At 35.4% G+C, this 23,219-nt stretch overlaps 1 protein-coding gene and 1 long non-coding RNA gene across 2 annotated transcripts in view; one reads left to right on the forward strand and one right to left on the reverse strand.

Moving 5' to 3' along the window:
• Window positions 1–17,540: 17,540 nt before the first annotated feature.
• LOC127562874 (uncharacterized) lies at window positions 17,541–18,585 on the reverse strand. The gene is made up of 2 exons (XR_007953836.1): window positions 18,327–18,585; window positions 17,541–17,769 (listed from the first exon to the last, which is right to left on the reverse strand). It is a non-coding gene; the product is annotated as an uncharacterized LOC127562874 (long non-coding RNA).
• A 601-nt stretch (window positions 18,586–19,186) lies between these two features.
• Window positions 19,187–23,219, forward strand: part of KIAA0040 (KIAA0040 ortholog) — a 45,565-nt gene continuing 41,532 nt past the window's right edge. The window contains exon 1 of the mRNA XM_051998918.1: window positions 19,187–19,408. The gene's annotated coding sequence lies outside the window, so the exon portion shown is untranslated. The remainder of the gene's footprint in view (window positions 19,409–23,219) is intronic.

The raw sequence follows: 23,219 nt of genomic DNA on the forward strand, positions 1-23,219 counted from the left end.
ATAAAACCAATAGAGTTTTTACAGTAGCCCAATATTGGGCTGAGGTAACTACTAATATTTATTATATAAAAAAGGAAACAGAAGTTGAGAGAACTTGAGTGAGGTGTCCAGGCTCACATGACTGGGAAATATCTGCGCTAGGATTTGAACTTGAGTGTTCCTCCCTCCAAGTCTAATATTTTCCACTATGCCATCTAGTTACCTAAACATAAAACTGATCAGGACAGAGCACAGTAGAATTATAATCTATATTTCTGGAAGTTATTTCCCTCTCACTGTATCCCAAGTTCATACTATCTTTTCTTAGCAGTCACATCATATCACTGATTTATATTGAGTTTTTCATTTATTAAGACTCCCAGAATCCTTTTTAGGGCAACAGCTACCCAACTATATCTCCCTGATCATGTCCCTATAAAGCTGACTTTTTGTACCTTTTTGAGAACACTACCATCCTCCAAGTCAGCAAGGTTAAAAATCAAAGTCTCATCTTCTGCTGCTCACACTCACCTCTGTATTCAATCTGTTGCCAAGGTCTATCCATTTTACCTTTATGACATCTTTCAAGTACATCCTCTTCTCTCCCCTAGAGCCACTATCACCCTGATACAGGACCTCATCTCATGCCTGGACTAATGCAATAGCTTCCTGGTAGATCCTTCTGCCAAAAGTTTCTCATACTGTCAGTCACACAAGTGTCAAAGTGATCTTCCTAAAACACAGATCTAACCACATTATCTCCTTCAATACTCTCCAGTAGCTCCCTATTATCTCCAGGATCAAATATCACATTTTCTATTTGACATTCAAAGCCCTTATAAGCATCCCTCCCAATCTTCCCAGATTTTTTAGACCTTCCATACCTTTTCCAAACCCTACATATTCTACAATTCAGTGACATTGGTCTCCTTGTCCTTAATACAAGAGACTCCATTTCCCAACTCTGGACATAGTCTGTGGCCATCGTTCATATCTGGAATGCTCTCTCTTCTCATCTCTGCCTTTTGGTTTTCCTGGCTTTCTTTAAGTCCCAACCAAAATCTTATCTTGTGAATTCAAGACATTTTCTAATTGGTAAATGGTTTCAGATGAAGAAACTGAAACCATTTCTAGTCATATGAAAAAGTGCTCTAACTCACTATTAATCAGAAAAATACAAATTAAGACAACTCTGTGGTATCACTACACACTCCTCAGATTGGCTAAGATGACAGGAAAAGATAATGATGAATGTAGGAGGGAATGTGGGAAAACTGGGACACTAATACATTGTTGGTGGAGTTGTGAATTGATTCAACCATTCTGGAGAGCAATTTGGTACTATGCATAAAGGGCTATCCAACTGTACACTGGGCTTATATTCCAAAGAGATCATAAAGGAGGGAAAAGAACTCACAGGGGTAAAAATGTTTGTGGCAGTCCTTTTTTATAGTGGCAAGGAACAGGAAAATGAGTGGATCCCCATCAGCTGGAGAATAGCTGAATAAATTGTGTTATATGAATGTTATGGAATATTATTGTTCTATAAGAAACAATCAGCAGGATGGTTTCAGAGAGCCCTGTAGAGACTTACATTAACTGATGCTATGTGAAGTGAGTAGAATAAGGAGAACATTGTACACAGCAACAGCAAGATTGTGTGATGATCAGTTCTGATGGACATGGCTCTTTTTAACAGTGAAATGATTTGAGCCAGTTCCAATAGTCCTGTGATGAAGAGAGCCATCTGCATCCAGAAAGAGGACTGTGGGGTTTGAGTGTGGATCACAACATAATATTTTCACTCTTTTTGTTGTTGTTTGCTTGCATTTTGTTTTCTTTCTCATTTTTTCCTTTTTTGATTTGATTTTTCTTGTGCAGTGTCATAATTATGGAAATATGTATAGGGGAATTGCACATGTTTAACATATATTGGATTACTTGCCATCTGATGAAGGGAGTGGGGAGGAAGGGAAGGAAAGAAATTTGGAACACAAGTTTTTGCAAGGGTGAATGTTGAAAATTGTCTATGAATATGTTTTGAAAATTAAAAGCTTTAAAGTTTAAAAAAAAAAAGGTGGAGGAAAGAAAATCCCATCTTATATAGTAAGCCTTTTCCTTTCTCCCTTAATTCTAGTGCCTTCCTTCTTTTGATTATTTCTAAATTCAAATGACAAACATACATTTGCCTATAATTTCTCACACAGGGGAAGTGCTCAGAAGAAGTGATATAAGGACATATCACTCATGTTTCATGGTCTCCCTGAAGAACTTTGGAATCAATTGTGAGACATGGGGATCATTTAGCATAACTTGCCCACATCAAGGAAGGCACTATGTTCTAAGAGCAAAGCAGAATTGCAATATCTCAAAAAATGAGATGCAAAAATCCTGAAACATCTCTACTCCAAATATTCATGTATGAAGATTCCTAAGATCATATTTGTCTGATCAATAGTGATTGGATACACTATACCTCGACCCTGACATAGTAATGTCATTTTGGTCTTCTTTGAGAATGAAGGACAACAATCACTCAAGTATTTCTAAATATCCTATATAAAAAGTCTTACAAAAATGAATGTTGAAAATTCTTTTTCATGTATTTTAGGAAAAAATACTATTGAAGAAAAAAATAAAATAAAATATCTTGTGTATAGATTGCTGAACACAGTTGCTTGCTTATTAACTCCCCTATTAAGATGTGAGATCCTATGGGAAATGATGAGCAGGATGCTTTCAGAAAAAAACAAAAAACAAAAACCTGCAAAGTCCTCCATGAACTGAAGCAAAGTGCAATGTACTGTATGTAAATATGTAAATATGTACAATGTTTACAAATGTTTATGTGAAGTATACTTTATATCCATCATAATGGATACAAAGTAATAGCAATTTTCTGGTATGACCAGCTATGAATGACTTTGCTATTCTCAGCAATATAATCATCCATGACTATTCTGAAGGATTTATAATGAAAAATCTTATCCATACCCATATCCTATCTCTTTTTTTAACTTAATTTTTCTTGAAGGTTTTTATTTTCAATAGGTAGAGATCTTTCACAACTTGACTTTTATGGAAATCTTTTGCATAACTTCACATAGAGTTTCTTAATTGTGGGTGGGGATAAGGAAGAGAACCTAGAACTCAAAAATGTTTTAAACAAATGTTAAAAAAAAGTTTTGAATGTAACTGAAAGATATTAAATTAATAAATCAAATGCAAAACAAAAGGTAAAAAATACACATTACTATGTCTGAATATTTTTCATTGTTTTCACAATACCATTTTAATGTGAAATAAAATGTTTCTGAAGTAAAATATATTAATGATAAAAAAAAGTAAATCTGAGATTCTTGAGAACAGGGAATTGTTTTTGCTTTTCTTTGTATCATGAGCATTTAGCATAGCGCCTGGAACATAATAGGAGATTAATAAATAATTACTGCCAGAATGACTATCTAAGTATAACACTTCACATTTATTCCCTAATGAATTTCATTTTAGTAGATTCAGTCCAATGTCAGCGTGTGAAGATATTTTTAGATGCTGATTCTATCATCCAGTGTGTTAGCTCTTCCTCCCAGTTTTGTGTTATCTGCAAATTTGAGGAGCATGCCAACTACATGGTTTTTTTTTCCTACTTATTTATAAAAATGCTTTTAAAAGCTCAGGGCCAAGCACAAATTCCTGTTGTACTCTACTGACAATCTCCTGCTGACATTGAACTATTAACAGCTATTTTTTGAGTCTGACATATCAACCACTTCTGAATCTAATTGTATTATTGTCTAATCTACATCTTTCTGTATCCACAAGAATAGTAAGTATCAAAAATTTTGCAAAAATCTAGGTAACTAAAACCATAGCACTCCCTTCATCTACTAATTTAGCAATCATCTCAAAAAAAGGAAATAATAGACTGCTCAAAAAATATTATCTTGGATCTTTGTAATAACTGCTACTTTTCTCCCTAGATATTTGTCAACCCTCACTTCAATGATCAAAAATTTTCCTAGGAACCAAAGCCAACCTCACTAGCTTATCTTTTGAAGACTCTTCTCTTTTTCTCTCTTAAATTTGGTCTTTCTTCAATCTTACCTAATTTTTCATTAAATTTCTTAATTTCTGTAATCTTTCCCTAATCTCTCCTGTTTTCTATAATCTTTCAAAAATTATTCATAAACTACCAGCTCTGAGTACTAATATTGATGTTCACCTGACCAAAAACTTGAATTCACCAAAATGTTCTAAGTGCTGTCTTAACTATTTCTATGCTTATCTGGAATATCAGTTCTCTGTGAGTTATCTCTTTTCTGTCATTTCCATTGGATAAGCCATTTTTCTTAGCAGAGAAAATAGATGATAGGAATCAATCAGCTCTGTCTTCTATCTGTTATCAGTAGTCACCATTCTATCCACAACAAGCAAAGGTCCTACTCCTTTTTTGGTCCTTCTTTTAATCCCAATATAGCTATGAAAACAATTCAAAACCCTCCTTGTTATCCTTAGATTCTCTCAACCGACTCAGTTCATTCTGAGTTTTAGCATTCCTGATTTTTTGTAGAATCTTTCCATGATCTTATTTCACCCTCCACTACCTGTTCTTGTGCATGTATACCCACAACATGTATAAATACATATGTATATGTATATAGCACATGTGTGTATGTATATGTATATATATACACATACTTATGTCTATACACATGCATACACATATAAATATATAAATAAATGTTCTTGTATATATGTATGCATATTTAAATATATTTGCATAAATCTAAGTTATATGTCCACATGAATTTCTTTAGAAAAATACCATTTTCATTCTAATTGGATTTCATACTTTTTGTCACTTCAGAATTTTATTTTTAAACATCTCCAATGTTTCATGGGCTAACGATAGCATTTAAGTCCATAGTAACCCACCTATATTTCCTTTGAACCTTTTGAAATTTGCTTTCCCAAAATCTAGGTGAAGTTCCAACCACAACTATATTTCCTCTGCTCGATCACAGACTCTAGGAAAGAACAATCACTTCCTTCAAGCATTTCTGCTATAGATTCTGCCAGAAACTATAGTTATCTCTCCCACGAGGTGAATTTCCCCATAATAGTTTTGATATATCTCGGGTTAACATAAGAAATTAAATTGGAATTTAGAGGGAATTTTGTAGAAGCTGCAGGCAACACATGAAGGCCAGCAGACAACACAGAAAAAGTTTAGAAATTCAGAAATACATAATATATGTATGTATACATATAGAATTTTATATAAACCCAAATTTTATAAGATACTGAAAACTCCCCCATGAAAGAAAAATTTTTTAAGTTCAGACTTCTTCTCTGGTACAAAGGGAGCTCCAAAAACTTTTATACAGATTTTCCAGATTGTGGGGCATTTCGTCCCTAGCCTCAACAATGTGGAGGGGATCATTATAGTTTCTCCCCATGTATTATATTCCCTGTGCAAACCAGATTCATAATAGAATTTCCTTCAGTTAGTAGCTTCAACTTTTGGAGGACAAAATTAGTAGTGAAAAAAATTAGAAATTATTAGCTACTCTGCTTTTGGCAGAGGAGAGCATCAGTAGATATTGGTTGAGTAAGTAATTCTCTTACTACATTTCCACATCATGCCATAGTAGGTTTGTGATCTCTTTCCCAAACTTCTTATCTATTTCTTCCTTCTGTCCAGGTATTCCATAGTATATGCCAATGAAGAAATCAGTTCTGTTTCATCCTCCACTAACCTTTAACCAAATGTTTTCACTATTCTCTGGTTTCTAGATTTCCTCATATATGTATACCTTCTTAGAACATAGCACTATCCTAACCCAGGATTCTAACTATCCATCCTATTTATGTTAACTAAGGAATACCTATCCAGAAAATAGTCTCATAATGGATTCTATTACCTGAGATCTTAGTGATACCTATGAGATTAAATTTACCCTCTTAAATATCTCTGGCAGATCTTGAAGGAGGAAAGGGACCAACATGTGCAAAAATGTTTGTGGCAGTCCTTTTTGTAGTGGCAAGAAACTGGAAATTGAATGGATGCTCATCAGTTGGAGAATGGTTAAAAAAGTTATGGGGTATGAATATTATGGGATATTATTGTTCTGTAAGAAATGATCAGCAGGATGATTTCAGAGAGTCCTGGAGAGACTTACATGAATTGATGCTAAGTAAAGTGAGGAGAACTAGGAGATTATTGTACATGACAATAAGATTATATGATGATCAATTCTGATGAATATGCTCTTCTCAACAATGAGGTGACTGAGGCCAGTTCCTGTAATGTTCCAGCTAGCTTTTGTCTGAGTCTGACTTTGTCCCCAGTTTAAATACCCTATTACAATTACATCATTACATAATACTGAATATATGTGAACTAGAGAACCATTACATTACCTTGCTATGTACTAAGTATATGTATACTAGAGAACCATCATCTCATCCACTGACTTAACACCTTGTTTCAAGTATACTTCTCCAGAGTTCCAGCCTCTACAAGTTCCAATGATCTTGTGATGAAAAGAGCCATTTACACTCAGAGAGAGGGTCACAACTTAACATTTTCACTCTTTTTGTTGTTTGCTTGCATTTTATTTTTTCTCATTTTTTTCCATTTGGATCTGATTTTTCTTGTGCAGCAAGATAATTGTATAAATATGTATTCATATATTGGATTACTTGCCATCTAGGGAGGAGAGAAAATGGAGAGAAAAAATAGAACACCAAATTTTGCCAGGATCAATATTGAAAAATTATCCATGCATATGTTTCGAAAATTATAAGCTTTAATAAACACACACACATATTGCTTATTACCCAAACTATGGACATTTATAAAGGATATTTGAGGCCAGGAATTTTATTATCTTTTTCTTGGATTCTGTTCATGAACATCTGTGAGTCTCAACTGCTATACTTTATTTTTTGTATCTGTTCTTGATGACAAATAGTTTGGGAGGATATTCCCAGACAATATTCTCCCTTCAGTATTCTTATTTTTAATTTAAAATCCTTTTGTTTCCAATTTTAAGGCATACTGCAAATATACCTTACTATATTTTGTTAGATGTATCTATATGAGAAATCTCTCATCTTCATATGTTAAGTCATGGTCCATGAGCCCAAATCCTCTTTTCAGATGTCAGTTTCTTAGTCAACAAAGTTCAATTCCCAATTTGATTTTTCTCATCTATATTCCTTTTCTTTAATTGTCAACAATGAAGAAAACACAAAGTATGCCTCTCTGGCCTTCTGTTTCTTTCCCCAGATTTCATAATTGTGAATAATTTTTGGATTCCTTCAGGCAGGGTCATTTGTGCCCATGTGAATCACCAGAAGTAGGATCACCAGAAGTAGATATCCATTTGGATATGTTAGGAGGTCTCTGTTATGTCTGGAATACAAACCCTATGAAGACAACAGGATTCTCTGTTGTTGCTATAAAGAAATAGCTATGTTCTATACCCTTGACATAGAATCATCAGTTACTATCCTCTACCCCTACTTAGCCCTTCTACCCCTCACCACCTAACTGATATAATTGCTTTTCAAATATTTAATTCTATTACCTCCCCCACCTCTGCTTAGGGACTCTCACAGAGGGATCATGGATGGATTTGGGTTCAGAAAGAATTGGATTCAAATCCCACCTCGGACTATCATACTTCTCTGACCTTTCTCACCTGAACTCTATTCTACACTTCTAACTGTTCCCTGTTGGATATTCATTTGATCTTGTCCTCACCATAAACATAGCATTCTCAAAGCCAACTCATTACTGACCCCTCCTAAACAAATTCTCATCCAAACTTCTTCTCTCAGTCAATAGGACTGCCATACTCCTGGTAATCTAAGCTAGAAACTTTAAAATCCCTTTTGACTCATCCATCTCTTTCAGTCATTATACACAAACTTTCTATACTTTAAAAGAGGACTTAAGATGACTTATAGAAAGTATAGAAAATCTAGGCCTGAAAAATAATCCTTCATACAATTCACCCTTCAAATCACCCAGTCTTTGCTTGAAGATCTTCAGTGAGGAAGAATCTGGTCCATTCAGTTATCAAAGGGATATTACTCTAGGGCAGGCCTGACCATGTTCACCATCCTACTCAATAAATTCTAATGGCTCCCCATTGCCAACAGTATCAAATATAAAATCCTCTTTTTGGAATTTAAAGCTCTTTACAACTTGGCCCCTTTCCAGTATCCTTATGTCTTACACTATTCTCATTTCTTCCAAATATTTTTCAAGCAAGTGATACTGCTCCATTGCTATTCCTTAAAAAGGACACTCCATTTCTCAGCTGCAGATATTTTCACTGGCTATCTCACTTGTCTAAACCACTTTCCTCATCTCCACCTTCTGGCTCCCCTAACTTACTTCAAGTCTCGGCTAAAACACTGCTTTCTGCAAAAAGACTTTCCCAATTCTCCTCACTGTTAGTCCCTTGTTTCTATTGATTATCTCCAATTTATCCCATAAGTATCTTATTTCTACACAATTATTTGAAAAAAATGTTGCCTCCTTCATTAGAGTGAGCTTCTTAAGAGTGGGGTCTATTGTTGCCTTTCTTTGTATCTCCAGCACTTAGTATGGTGCCCAGCATCTAACAAGCACTATTAAGTTTGTTTCTTTACATAATAAATGTTCATTGACTGACTCCTCTCGAGGCATCCCATTTCACACTTTAAAAATTCTATTAGGCTCTAATTTATAAGAAATCAAGCCATTCTCCAATTGATAAATGGTCAAAAGATATGAACAGACAATTTTCAGATGATGAAATTGAAACTATTTCCACTCATATGAAAGAGTGTTCCAAATCACTATTGATCAGAGAAATGCAAATTAAGACAACTCTGAGATACCACTACACACCTGTCAGATTGGCAAGAATGACAGGGAAAGATAATGCAGAATGTTGGAGGGGATGTGGGAAAACAGGGACACTGATACATTGTTGGTGGAATTGTGAACACATCCAGCCATTCTGGAGAGCGATTTGGAACTATGCTCAAAAAGTTATCAAACTGTGCATACCCTTTGATCCAGCAGTGTTTCTACTGGGCTTATACCCCAAAGAGATACTAAAAAAGGGAAAGGGACCTGTATGTGCCAAAATGTTTGTGGCGGCCCTGTTTGTAGTGGCTAGAAACTGGAAAATGAGTGACTGTCCATCAATTGGAGAATGGTTGGGTAAATTGTGGTATATGAATGTTATGGAATATTATTGTTCTGTAAGAAATGACCAGAAGGAAGAATACAGAGAGGCTTGGAGAGACTTACATGAACTGATGCTAAGTGAAATGAGCAGAACCAGGAAATCATTATATACCTCAACAATGATACTGTATGAGGATGTATTCTGATGGAAGTGGATTTCTTCAATAAAAAGTTCTAACTCAGTTTCAATTGATGAAGGACAAAAAGAAGCAACTACATCCAAAGAAAGAACACTGGGAAATGAATGTAAACTGTTTGCATTTTTGTTTTTCTTTCCGGGTTATTTTTTACCTTCTGAATCCAATTCTTCCTGTGCAACAAGAGAACTTCGGTTCTGCACACATATATTATATCTAGGATATACAGTGACATATTCAACATGTATAGGACTGCTTGCCATCTGGGGGAGGGGGTGAAGGGAACGAGGGGAAAAGTCAGAACAGAAGTAAGTGCAAGGAATAATGTTGTAAAAAATTACCCAGGCATGGGTTCTGTCAATAAAAAGTTATAATTAAAAAAATTCTATTAGGAAGCCTTTTCTTACAATAAATCTAAACTTATCTCTTTCCACTTCCAAATACTGCTTCTACTTATGTTTTTTGGAGCAAACTAGAACTTAGATCTTTCTTCTACTTGAGAGCCTTTTAAATACTAAATCTTCCCTTTTCCGATTAAAAAGCCCCAATTTCTCTACTCAATCTTCATATAATATATACCTCCTTATTATTTTACCCTTCTGTGGTGAAGAGACATATTGGGATAGAAGAAAGAATGCTGTTACTCCAAATCCCTTCTGGGGCTAATTGCCTTTGTGTACATGAGCAAAGCAAACTCAGTCTTTTCATCTATAAAATGTGGGGGTTGGACTGAGATCCCTTTCCATTTATAAGCTTATAAATGTCCTTCTTAAAATAGGAAGTAGGTCAATTTAGTGTTGGTTAAAAGAAGCATACAAAATAAAGCTAGAAAGATAGGCTGGAGATATATTATAAAATCCCTTTAAAAACCAAGCCAAAAAAAAAAATTTATCTTAAAGACAATAGGAAGTTATTAAATCTTTTTGAGAAATGGAGTCTCATGGTCAGACTTCCACTTTAGGAATTCCATAAATGGAATAGACACTTGAAACAAGAAGACCAACTAGGAAATTATTATAATAATCCAGATGACTGGTAAGAAGAGCTGGAAAAAAAAGGTAGTGATTATGTGGATAAATGGAAGAGTATAGATTCAAGAGATGTTATATATTGTAGGCTGTCATCAATAAAACTTGGCTACTGGTTGGATACAGAGAGCAATGGAAAATAAAGAGTCAAGGGTGAGTTCAGGATTACAAATTTAGGAAGGATGAGAGTATCATCAACAGAAAGGAAATGAAAAAGTTAAGAGATTGGGTGTCATGATGATGAAAACTAATGATATTTATTTGGGATAAATTCTGTTTGAAATTACAATGAAACATGCAAATGACGATGACTATCAGATCATCATTTGTGGGAGGTAGAGCTCAGGAGAAAGATTAGGGGTATAGAGATTAATCTAGAAATTATCTACAGTGAAATGATGAAACTGATGAAAGCAGATGAGATCACCAAGAGTGTAGAAAGGAAAGAAAAGAGCACCTAGAATGACATGGTAATCCTTATTGGTGATTGTCACAGCTTTCTGGATGTTCCTTTAAAATCTTCACACCTTTATTACTGCTATACTGTTTTACATCTCTTCTCTGACTTGTCTTCCCTCATCTAAAATTTATCCTTCCCAGAATCCCTCTGCTTTAACATCTAGAATTAACCATAACAATTCATTTAAATCTCTCTTCTATGACTTTCCCTAACTGATCCCCCTCCTACCTGTCCTTATTTATTTCCCATGACTCCTCCAGAGAGGCAGTTACTTACCCCATGTTGGCTTGAGTATTGTCTTTGAGATCAAAAGACCCTCCCTCTGACACACACTGATTTTTTGATTCTGGGTAAGTGGCAGATGGAGTGCTCTTCTGTACAAATAGAGGGAGTTTCCTCATCTGGAGTAGCTTAGGCCAATGAAACCATAAACCCAGTCCAAACTCCCTTCTGCTCCCCTCCCCCCCAAAAAAGACCTCTCCTAGCATGAAACCTCTTCTCTAGTAAGCCTAGTCTCTGTTCTGTTTTTCTCTGTTTGGATCTATGTGTTTGTACCTATCATTCCCCAACCTGCCCAGTTTCCCTCCACCTATCCAAATCATACTTTTCCTTCAAGGTCAAGTTCCATCTCCTCCACTAGAAGCTTAGGCATCTGAAGAGCTTAAAGCCGGGAAAAGTTGTCCCCATACCACAGAGGTTTCAGTAGGGGAAACAAGGTACGGATCTGCCTTTTCCTTGGTCTATTAGGGGGAATTCTAGGATATGTACATATGAATATCAGGTCAGTAGTTCTCTTTGTAAGTGGACTTTGTAAGTTCTCATCATTACCATCATAATTGTGGCAGAGGTTTTCTTTGCCCAAATATTAATAGACAGATCTATGGGAGTATTATTTACCTGGGGCTTAGGGAATTGTGGCAGGGGTGGTTTTCTGACTCATTGTACTAGTAGAGTTAGTTTGTAGGCCTTCAGGGCATGAGACATGAACCACCTACATTATTCACATAAATTCTTGCCAAGGGTAGATGTGCTAAGTGGGATGAGCTGATATTTCCGGAGAGTTACACTGACAAAGTGTCCAAAAAATGCATTTCCATATTCGAGTGACTGTACAATGAGTGTACACAACAAAACTTTTTTTTTCTATAAACCCATCCCCATCCAAGCAAACATCTGGAATCACAGAGCTGCCTACCACCCACAGACCTAAGCCAGAAAAAAATAGAATCCAGAGACACTATTTATGTTAAGAACAAACCCAATAGTGATAGCACCTCCAAGGTACCCTGATTATTAATACTGTCCAGTTTTTAATTGCTATGGATGTCACAGAGAGGGGGAAAAAAGTTTTAAGAGCAAAATTTGGAACCAGATGTTAACCAAACATGTAGATTAAAAACTGAGACAACTCTCCCTCGGATGGTATAAACAGAGTACCAGTACAGACATCTATCTATCCCTTACCAACATTCTTCCCAAATCTATACTTGCTTTTATATTGAGCTGCTCTCAGGTTTGCTTATGGTATCCTAAATTTTTAGAGATATAGAGGTTTTAAAGACAGGAGGTAATACATTTTCAATAAGGAGAGAAAAATGAGAGTGGAAAAGAAGCATGTTAATTATTTAACCAGAAGTCAAAGAATTTCATAGACCTTCCTGTCCCCTCCATGGACTTTCAGCCATAAAAATAATAATTTCCTGGCCTCATGGATACTGCCATGAAGACATTTTGAAAGTTATATTAAAAACTGTTGCTGAGAAAAGTAAATTACTACTGCTTTTATTTCAAGAAAAAGGAGTTTTCGTAATTAGAGTGATTGTGCAGGAATGGGTAGTTTAAGAAAGGAAAGTCTAAACAGAAATCTAATAGTCAGAGAATAAATATAATCACTAGCATGGAGGCAGACACTCACAATCTGTTTACAAGTAGGATGCCAAAACTGAAAAGCAATGAATTTAAATTGGAACTAGTGGTTAGGGGCTCTAGGAGGTGGGAGTGGGGGTGGGAGGACAGAGGAAATACCTTCTTGAAATACCTATAATCAACCTGGAGGCCTCATTACTTTAGGATATTAAAGTAAGTCTGAACAAGCTTGAGTCATGGAATCACAGAATTTGAGTTGGAAGGACTGTCTAGTCTGACCCACATCTGAATGAAATTCCTACCACATTTATACCTTCCACATTACGGGGGTTAGGAGCACAACATCCTTGTGATCTGGAAAATTCATATAAAAATTTTTGGCCCTCCTTTCAGAGCAGAAAAGAAGTCTGAATTTTTCCTTTTTTAAAATGGGGTGTTTATAATAGCTTAGTGTAAAGTATTTAGTCATAGGTTATATGTAGGTCAATTTTAAGTAAAAATACTATATATATAGTGTATGTATTTCTGAGTTTCTAAACTTTTTCTGTATCATCTGCTGACCTTCGTGTGACATCTGTGGCTTTTACAAACTCCCCAAAAAATTCCTATTTGATTTCTTATGCCAACCCGCCACATAGCAAAACTATGATGGGCAAAGTTACCAGGTGGAAGGGGTAACTGCAGGTCCAACAAGTAGTCATCCAGCCACTACTAGAAGACTTCTAATGAGTAAGAACTTATCTCCCAAAGCAGCTAATTCTGATAGCCCTAATTTTAGATAAACCTAATTTTTAGGGAACTTTTTCCTGATATTAAGATCAAATAGGCCTCTCTTCAATTTCCCCTCATGACTTAGTTTTTCTTGTAATGCTGGAGAAACTGAAGCAAGATAGAGATTAGAGAGTATTCAATCATTTATTTAAAAGGGAGAGATTTACTGCGACCAACTGGATCCATGGTTTGGTCCCAGGGCTGAATGAGACTATCGTCTCAAAGAATCTAGCCAACAATGTGAGTTCTCAATGACCTATCTATACATGGCTCAGACTCAGGGTATAGAGCGAGGCAGGGGCGGAGTCAGGGTGCTGAGAGCAGGAATAGGGACTCTGACAATCCAGTTTTGACAGGATGAGGGGAGGCATGGGGGATATCTGATAATTGGGATTACAGAGTGGGGAGAGGCACCCAATATTCTGATGATGGCTAAGATAGAAGGTCTTTCTCCTTATCTGGATCATCATGATTAGGAGGGAGGGTTGGTTGAGCAAAACAATTAGGGAAACCGAGGCAAGACTGGGTCAGGATAACTAGGGAAACTGACTCAGGACAATAAAAGAGAACTGTGATATAACATTCTGTGAGGCCATACAGAATAAATCTCATCCCTTTTTCTAAAGGATAGTTCTTCAAAGTACTTGAAAACAGCTCTCCTCTTCCTCCAGACAAAACTCTCCCAGTTTCTTTAGCTGATTTTCAATTGAAATGACCCTTCACCATTTTATAGCTTTCTGTACCTTCAAGCTTATCAATATCCTCTTTTAATGGTGGTGTCCAGAACAGAACATAATACTCCAGATACAGTTTTGATTACAGCAGAGCACAGAAGGATGATCACTGCATTTCAGGAAATTATTCTTCTCAGTGCAGCCCAAAACCAACAAACTCTTTTGATGACTACATCTCATTGACTTGTATTGAACTCACAGATCTTTATCAGACAAAAACCCCAAGGTCTTATATCAGACAAAACTTCCTGCTTCTCCCATTGTGCATTTGTGTGCACGTACAAATTTACAATTGCAATTTAAAAAAAAAATACAAGTCTAAGACTTTAAAGTTTTTCTATTGAATTTCATCTTATTTGATTTGACTCAATGTTTTGCCCTGTCAAGATCTTTCTGAATTCTGACAGCAGAATGTCATCCAGTGAGTTAGTTATTCCTCCCAGCTTTATTTCATCTGCAAATTTGATGATCGTGTCATCTGAGCCCTTATCCAAGACATTGATAAAAATGTCAAACAGTTAAGAGCCAAGCACATAACCCTGGAGCATTCCATGGGACAACTCCTGCCAAGTTGACATTGAACTGTTAACAATAGTTCTTTGTCTCCAAACATTCAAACCAATTTTGAATCCATCTAATGCTTTGTCAATATTTTGCTTCTTTTTCATGAAAATAATTTAAGATTCCTTATCAAATGCTTTGCTCAAGCCTAGTTAAATTACATGTTTTATTTCACAATTTTTTTAAAAGCGACTTACTCAATGTCACATTGATAGTAAATGACAACGATGATTTGAATGCAAATCCAGCATTCTTTTGACTGTACCAAAATGCATCTTATTAGCTGTGTGATTTTATAAAACAAATTACATACAAATATAGTCTAAGAAATCAATTATTTCTGATTATTAGTTAGTAGGCTTCTTTGACAAATAAATGTTGTATCTTCATCTTCGGTTGGTGTTGGAATCTTTACAAAGTGTTAACTCATTAGAGTTGATAGAGACAATAATTATCTAATTTAGCATGGTCCAGTATGATTGATCTGATCTTACAAGGAGATGTAATGGGTCAGAACTTGAAACAAGGTACTAAGTGGAACTGATAGAAACAATGCTTGTGTTCACATCTTTAGAGAGCTCATATAAGCAAGAAGTTCTTAGAGCCAAAGAGCACTCTGGGAGGAAGTCCACAGGTCCACTCTCAGAGGTGGAGTCAGATTCATTCCATCTTCCACCTTTGTGCTGGCTGGAGGCTGAAGAAAGCAGAGGCAGAAGCAAAGGACAAAGCTGCAAGAGCTCTTGGAGAAATAAATGTTTGGATTTTATCAGCTGGCTGTATTTGAAGTGATTATTACTCTGAACTGAAACTAAGGCTGCCTCCAGAAAACCTCCCCAAGAAACCTGCTCCCAGAGAGAACCATTATATTTTAAAGAAGAGAACACCACAGACTGGGGAGGGTGGAGATGGATTAGGTATTTTGGAGGGGTTTTTTTTGCTTTTGTTGTGTCCTTGAGATTGGGTCTTGTCATCTTTCCCAAAATGGAAGAGTAATGGCCACTCACTGATCCAATTCTACTACTGATGAGCGTGGAAGATTTTGACCTGGTTCATTCCTCCATAAGTAGTCTAGTGGCCTCTTATCTGTGGAGGGTTCACAATATTAGTGCCTGACTCAGTAGAAATACCCAATTAGCTTCAGCCTCCCTACTACTTGTACTATTCAGCACTCAGGAATTCAAGAGATCTACCACATTTTGGCTCTTTGTAATCACTACTTTCCTATCTACATGGTCATGAATCATCTTTTCAATGATCTATTCCTAAATTTCTCCCCATGATTCACTGTCAATCTCAATAGCCTCTGATCTTTTCATTTAAAAAAAAAATTGTGACATGTTTCTCTCTCTTTTCCTGCAGCACTTGTAGTTTACTATATTTCAGCCTATGATCAGTTCAGCCCAAGGTTCTGCTGCCAAGAGTCAGTGGGACAAGCTGGTTATTTTTGTCAGTGTCAGTCTTAAAGGTTAAGCAGCTCCCAACTTTTCCTTAAAATCATTTACAGGTCAGTCATTTCTAAAACTACCCAAACACACTTGAACTCTATTTCTATTTCCTTCTGGTTCCACTACTTAAGGGAATAAGTTCCATAAAATCTATCACCCAGTAGGCAAAGTAGTTATTTCCCTTTCCTACTTCCCCCAAACTTATTTACTTGAGTTTCAAAAGTCACCCCATTCCTCCTATTTTAGTATTTGGTGTATAGAGCTATATTTATCTTATCTACATAATAACCTAATCTGATCACCCTATCCATATACTCCCCTCATCACTGCCTTCATCTTATCCTTATCTTCATCTTAGCCACTTTCAAGGCTTCCAGCTTACCCAGCCTTCCACCAGAGCTTGCACATGATTTCTCATTACTTCTTCAATCTATCCTCATCTTCACTTTTTTTCCCAACTTCACATGCTTTATCCATACCTTTATTTTATCACTTTTCATCAATCAATTACTCAATAAGTATTTATATAGGGTAGCTAGGTGGCACATTGAGCAGAGCACCAGACATAGAATCAGGAAGACCTAAGTTCAAATTCAGCTTCAAACACTTCCTAGCTATGTGACCTTGGGCAAGGCATTTAACAGTTATCTCCAGTTCCTCATCTGCAAAATGGGAATAATAATAATAGCACCTACTTTTCAGGATTATTGTGAAAATCAGATTGAATCATAATTGTAAAGTACTTAGCACAGTGCTAAGCACATAATACATGCTATGTAAATATTAACTACTCCTAGTAGTAAGTGCCCACTATATGTTGTTACAGTGGGATACAGCTGGGGATATTGAAAAAAAAAAAAAAAAGGCAAGAGATAATTCCTACCCTTCAGGAGGTCACAATCTCATAGGAAAAGCATCATGTAAACAACTACATATATACATGATAAATAAGAAATAATCAACAGAGAGAAGTCACTCAACAAGTATGCTTTAAAAACTTACTATGTGCAAGATATATTATGTGTAGTACATATATAGTAAAAGAAATGAAACTATCCTTTCCCTTAAGGAATCTAGATTCTAGTAGGAGAGACAGTATATATGTAAATAAACATATGCAAAATATACTTCTCAATTATAGATTTTTATCAAGTCCTTTTTTTAACCATCACTTTTCCATCAGCTCTTTAGGATTTTTTATTTATTAATTTATTAATTCTTATTATTAGAATTTTCTCTTTTTGGATTTTCTCTAAATGAAATATTCATTATATCCTTTTTGAGATAAAGCAGCAGAAACTAGACATGGAACTCCAGGTATAGATTTAACATAATATTCTCCATTTTGCTTTCAATAGAGAAGGATACTTCAAATGCACATTTGATATATAACACAACTTTAGGTATTAAGTGATGGTACCAGAATAAGAATGTCATGGACTTTTACAGGGATAGTAGATTCATAGACTTAAAAGAATTTCAAGGAGATCATCTCTTTTAATCATCCATCTTCACCCAATTCACAGATGCAGAAACTAGGACAAAAAAAAATTGAACAGATTGGGTTAAGGTCACACAGACAACTAAGAATAAAATCCAGGTCTCAGCTTCTCTCCATCCCACCAGATCCTTTCTCTATCTTGGCCAATTTCTGGCCACTTATGCCAATTTGTGAAATTTTATTGATGAGAATAGCATAAGCACCTTAATTATATGAACTCATTTATTTTGTAATTGTTGGACTTTTTATTTAATTGTCACCAAAAATAAAATCTCATCATACAGAACATTATTATAACACCAAGATATTTAGTCTATTGAAAACTATTTACATGTTTTGGCAAATAGCCCACTATAACACTTCATCGTTGATATAGTACTCTACAACAAATAACCCAAATAAATAATGTCTCAAATGGAGCAATTGCTCAAAAGTACCCAATTATATGAGGTGAAAAGAACAGAGGTTTTTTGTTTTGTTTTGTTTTTTTACCATTTTTGTTGCTATTTAGCAAGAAGGGGAAAAGAGGAATGGGAAGGGAATAAACCTAATATATGTTAAGCACTATATTAAATGCTTTACAAATGTTACCTTATTTGATCCTCACAATAACTTGCAAGGAAAATGCTAGTAGCTCCATTTTTGCAGTTGAGGAAACTGCAGCAGACAGAAGATTACATAGCTCATAAGTGTCCAAGGTCACTTGTGAACTCCAGTTTTCCCAACTCCAGGCACAGTACTCTTTACACTGCCTTACCAGCTGCTTTCAAGAGCCATTTCTAAGTGACTTCCAAAATCTTCAACTCTTTTCCTCTTATTCACCTCAAACATCCTACCTTGCATTAAGAGAAAAGAGAAACAAAAGGTTTTCAATAAATAATAAATAAATAAATAAAAATAAAATAAAAAGCACAGCACATAAAGAAATATTTACTATCATATGTGTCAGAGAGCTGAGTTTGGAGTCAGAAAGACAAATTCTCTATATTTTCCTCAGTTTCCTCATCAGTAAATGAAAATAATAATACCAGTACCTGCCTCCCAACTACATAATGGCAAACACTACGTAAATATTAGCTATTGTGTTGTTGTTGTTTGTGTAAAAAAAGATAATAATAGTACCTACCCAAGGTTGTTTCCAGAATCAGATGAGATAATAAGTGTAAAGCACTTAATGCTGTACGTACCTAACATATAGTAATACTAGTATACATGTTCGCTATTACTATTGTTATTAAAGCCATTATTGGATAGCTTATTATTTGGATATTTGGATAATAATAGCATCTACCTTTTAGTGCTATTTTAAGGATTAAATTTGATAATATATGTAAAAGTATTCTATAAACCTTAAAAGCACTACATAAATTCAAGCTACTAAACATGATAAAGTGTATAAATTGTTTTGCAATAAATGTTAGCTATTCGTAAACAAGAACTTACAAGTGGAACATGCTGGGGTATTAATAACACTTCCCATTTTTTTCTATTGAGTTGAGAAAACCTTTTACTCAAAAGGGGTTGTCCATTGGTTAGAGTTTGTGTCCAGCTGCAATAGACTGATAACAAGATTTCTAGCAATATATTAGCATTCCCTTTTACACCCACACCCAACGCTCAGAGGAGCCTAGTGTTGTATGAATCTATTCCAGTTCCAAATTCTAAAACCATATGTAAGTAACTCAAGAAATATTTCTTGGATAACAACATAGTATTTGTGCCATTTTTGTTGTTTGTTGCTTTTTTCTTTCTTTTTTTCATTTTTTTCCTTTTTGATTTGATTTTTCTTGTATAGCATGAGAAATGTGACAATATGTATAGAAGAACTGCATATATTTAAAATATATGGGATTGTTTGTCGTCTAGGGAGGAGGTGGAAGGAAAGGAGGGAGAAAATTTTAGAACATAAGGTTGCAAAACCCTGAATGAATGGTGAATGTTGTAAACTATCTTTGCTTGTATTTTGAAAATTAAAAACCATTATTTAAAAAAAAGAATATTTCTTGACATCAAGACTTTTTAGAAACAGAAAGGACTTTAGAGGTCACCTAGTCTTACTTCCTTATTTTACAGGTGGGGAAAGCTACTTTATCTGTCACCCAGGTGGTGGCAAAGAAAGACTAGAACATACATCTCATAACTGATTCAATGTTCATTCCATTATATTACTGGGCATTGAGCAAGAAGGAATAAGTTAAAATCTAGTAAGAGAGTTAAATTAATTACACAAAGAGTTGTTACAATATAAGGAAGAAAATGGAAAGGTGGTTGAGATGTATACAGTGTTGTTTCAGAATATGAGATTTTCTCACTACAGGGATCAAAGAAGACTTCATGGGAAAGAGAAAATTCGATCCATGTCTAAAAGTATAAGTAAGGTTTTAAGAACTAGAGATGGGGATGGAAAAACATGATTGGAGATAAAGAGGTTCCAGCCACAGGCAACTCAACTCCATTGATAAATACATACATAAAGACTCACCCAGTCACACAATCAATGCAATGCTTAAGCAAATTGAAAAAATCTAGAATTGCCGAATTTCAGTGTAGAATGAGACCAGGGTGACCCTCTAGTTGAATCCATACCTGAAAAAGAATTCCCCTCTTTGGCATACCTCCAAAGTAATCAGATACTCTCTGTTGAAAAATCTCCAGTAAAATTGGAAGAACAAAGATCTAGAGATGGAAATCATGTTGGAGATTACTAATACAACTCTCCCATTAAGACCCAGAGAGATTAAGTGATTATCCTTGTCTGGCAGCCCCTCAGTCTCTCTTGTTGGTTCTTTATCCAATCTGTGTCTACTTTCCATGGAAGTCCCCCAACTATCTATCCTGGGTCTTCTTCTCTCTAATCATCTCCCATAGATTCAGTTATCATCTTTATTCAAGCAAATTATCATATCTACTTACCCAGACCTAGTCTCTCTCCTGACTTTCAGTCTTCAATTGTCTAATGAATATTTCATAGTTAGATATCTTAAACTCAACATGCCCAAAACTGAACTTATTATTTTTCTCCCCAAGTCTTCCTCTCATTCTAACTTCCCTGCTGTGGTCAAGGGAACCATCATCTTCCCATTTCCCCATGTTCTCAACATAGGTGTCGTCCTCAACTCTTCACTCTCTCTCACTCCCCATATTGAATCTATTGCCAAGTGCTGTCAACTCCATCTCCTCAACATCTCTCAAATATGTACAATTTTATTCTCTGACAATGGCACAAGGTACAGGACTTCATCACCTCACATTAGACTATTTTAACGGTGTTCTGTTTCTCCCCCTGCTTCAAGATACCCCTTACTCCATCCTCCACTCTATCAATGTGGTCTTCCTGTATCACATGTCTGATCAATTAAGAATTAACCCTAACCTTCTATTTAACAAACCCTAGCAGCTCTCTATCATTTTCAAGATTAAATATGAACGTCTTTGCATTATAAAGCCCTTCAGAACTTGGCCTGTTCCAGCCTTTCTAATCCTGTTACACATTATGGTCATCCACTCACTCAAGTGATCCAATGACATTGATCTCTTTATTGTTTCTCCTTTAAATCACATTGTCTCTCAAGTCTGTGAACTTTTTCCTGGCTACTACCATGTCTGAAATTCTCTCCCTCCTTGTTTCTGTCTCTTGATTTTCCTGGTTTCCTTCAAGAGAAAACCTCCGTTCTAAAAGAAGACTTTTCTGGTCCTCCTTAATATTAGTGCCTTCCCCTTAAGAGTACCTCTAATTGAACTGATATATAGCTTATTTGTATGTCATTGTTTTCATAATGTCTTTCTATTTCTAATCTAGTAGATTGCAAGTTCCTTGAAGAAAAGGATTGTTTTTGTCTTTGATTTCATTATTAGTGCTCAGCACAGTGCCTGGAACAAAGCAGGCTCTTAATAAACACATTGATTTCATTTGACTTATTCATAGTAATAGCTTGATGGTATAGCTAGGTAGTCATGAATTCAAATCTGTGTCCTCAGAAACTTACTTGATGTGTGATCCTGGCAAGTTACTTAACCTGTTTGTATCAGTTTCCTCATCTGTAAAATGAGCTAGAGAAGGGAATGACAAACCACAACAACATCTTTTCTGAGAAAATCTCAAATGGGGTCATAAAGAGCTGAATACGATTGAAAAATGACTGAACAATAAAACTGAAGGTCACACAGATAGTAAATTACTGAGCCAGGATTCGAACTTAGGGAAACTACTACTTTCCATTCTGCTTTTAGAAAGCTGGGATTGTTAGGAAGTCAAGGTTAAATTTGTCTCTTTCCAACTACAATGCTTAAAATTCAAGACAATTCTTATGCCTTCTCTCCATTCCCATTCCCACAACCATTAAGACTTCCCTTTTCCAGGCTAAATATGTTGAGTTTCTTCAACAGTCTCATCTGGAATGAAAAATCTAATCCCTTTGCCATTCTGATAACTAGTATTTCCTTGAAAAATGATTAATCTCTGTCGAATAAAATTTTTTGAAAGAAAAAAAAAAAGTAGTAGTGGTGTTTCATTTTGCTTTTTCATGAAGGATATATCAAAGAATCCCAGAATCTCAGACCTGGGAGAGCCTCTTGAAGCCTTCTAGAACAACCACACCTATTTAGAAATTCACTCTATAGAAATGCAAATTACAACTATTTCAGGGGACTATCTCACACCTATCTGATAGGCTATTAGGAAAGAAAAGGAAAATTATATATGTTGGAGAATATAGAAAAATTGGAACATTAATATATTGTTGCTGGAGTTGTGAATTGAGCCAACCATTCTGAAGAGCAATTTAGAATTATTCCCAAAGGACTATCAAACTGTGCATATCTTTTGATCCAATAATACCAATACTAGGTCTGCATCTCAAAGAGATCATAAAAAAAGGAAAAGGATTCACAAATACACAATGATTTCTGTGGTAGCAAAAAATTGGACCATGAGGGTATGCCCATCAATTGGGGAATGGCTGAACAAGCTGTGTTGTATGAATGCAATGAATGAAATACTATAAGAAATAAAATGTTATAAGAAATGACAAGCAGGTGAATTTCAGAAAAATTTGGAAAAACTTATAAGAACTGGTGAAAAGTGAAGTAAACAAAACCAGGAGAACATTGTACTGAGTATCAGCAACATTATGTGATGATCAATGCTGAATAGCATAACTCTTATCAGCAATATGATAATCTAAGACAATTCTAAAAGACTCATGCAAAATGCTATCCATACTCAGAGAACAAACTGATGGAGTCTGAATGCAAATTGAAACATACTATTTTCACTTTATTTTTTACACATTTTTTTTCTTTTGGGCTGTTTCTTCTTTCACAACATGACTAATAGGGAAACATGTTTTACATGATTGCACACATAAATAACCTAAATCAAGTTGCTTACCATTTAGGGAGGGGGCAAGTGAGGAAAGGAAGGAGAAAATTTGGAACTCATATTTTTTTTAAATGAATGTAGAAGAAATTGTCTTTATATGTAAG

Source organism: Antechinus flavipes, chromosome 4, assembly GCF_016432865.1.
Source record: "Antechinus flavipes isolate AdamAnt ecotype Samford, QLD, Australia chromosome 4, AdamAnt_v2, whole genome shotgun sequence".
NCBI classification, from domain to species: Eukaryota; Metazoa; Chordata; class Mammalia; order Dasyuromorphia; family Dasyuridae; genus Antechinus; species Antechinus flavipes.